At 43.9% G+C, this 1355-nt stretch overlaps 1 pseudogene; it reads left to right on the top strand.

Annotated features, from left to right (window-relative positions):
• The first annotated feature begins 388 nt into the window (after positions 1 to 388).
• On the top strand, positions 389 to 976 carry LOC125087303 (ATP synthase subunit d, mitochondrial-like; annotated as a pseudogene).
• The last annotated feature ends 379 nt before the right edge of the window (positions 977 to 1355 follow it).

Genomic DNA, 1355 nt, shown 5'->3' with positions numbered 1-1355 from the left:
GCCTGCTTTGTGCAGCCAGGCTTCCTGGAGTTCCCGCACCAGGCTTGTAGCTCTGGATGCCCATAGAGCTGACATTTCTCCTGTATTTCCGGTGCCCACTGAAGTATTCAGGCTGTAGGGTACAAAGGGGGGGGGGGGGCTTTGTTGAAACCTATTGTGCTAATGCAAAATTGTTGATTGTGGACCAATAAGAGAAGAATACAAATAACTACAGAGAACATTGGGGTGGGCACCTTAATAAAGAGACACAGTTTTGGTGGGGGGAGGCTAGGGAGTTTCAAGTCATGTCTGGATGGAGGAATCAGGAAGTATTAGGGTGATGTGGCGTTTGTGATGGGACATAAAGTCTGTGCAGGATGTGGACCAGTAGAAATCGTGAGAAGGAGGGGGTCGGTGAAGGATCTCAAGATGGCTGGGCGAAAACTTGCTCTAAAAACCATTGATTGGGTAGCTTTTGGGGAGATCATACCCCGAAACCAGAAGGCCATTGCTAACTCCCTGAAATCTTGGAATGAGACGCTTACCTCCAAGTTGGCTACTCTCCCTGAGAAACCCCCTGCTATCGACTGGGCTTACTATAAGGCCAATGTGGCGAAGGCTGGCTTGGTAGATGACTTTGAGAAGAAGTTCAATGCCCTGAAGATTCCTGTGCCAGAGGATAAATACACTGTTTAGGTGGACGCTGAAGAAAAAGAAGATGTGAAAAGTTGTGCTGAGTTTTTGTCTCTCTCAAAGGCCAGGATTGTGGAATACGAAAAACAGCTGGAGAAGCTAAGGAACATAATTCCGTTTGATCAGATGACCATTGAGGACCTGAATGAAGCCTTCCCAGAAACCAAATTAGACAAGAAGAAGTATCCCTACTGGCCTCACAAGCCAATCGAAAACTTATAAACTTGAGGTGGGGAGAGCGCTCTGGCCCTCGTATTATAAACGCTGGACATTAAAAATAATGGATATGGAAAAAAAAAAAAAAGAAATCGTGAGAAGGAGAGGAGGACATTTCAGGATTGAAAGACCAATCAGAGAAAGGGAAGAGAGACAGAAAAGAACATGAAGGACGTTTGGACACCAGATTATTAGGGAGTTGGCCTGGAAGGAGACTGAATATGGTTGGGAAGGAAGGGTGGGACATGGCTATAAATCGTCTTGTATGCTAGGATGAGTTTAGCTATTATTAAGTACAAATGAAGAGTCAATATTGTGGAGATGCTGACCTTCTCAAACTTGGTCTGTACATTTAATGTAATAACAATGTAAAAAAATCCCCAAAGGATTTTTGTAGAATACTTCACAAAATGGTTCTAGAGTTTATTTGGAAGTGTAAATATGTAAGAGAAGAGTTAGACAAGGGG

The sequence above is a fragment of the Lutra lutra genome, chromosome 16 (genome assembly GCF_902655055.1).
Source record: "Lutra lutra chromosome 16, mLutLut1.2, whole genome shotgun sequence".
Lineage (NCBI taxonomy): Eukaryota > Metazoa > Chordata > Mammalia > Carnivora > Mustelidae > Lutra > Lutra lutra.
This window is presented reverse-complemented; position numbering and strand designations above follow the sequence as displayed.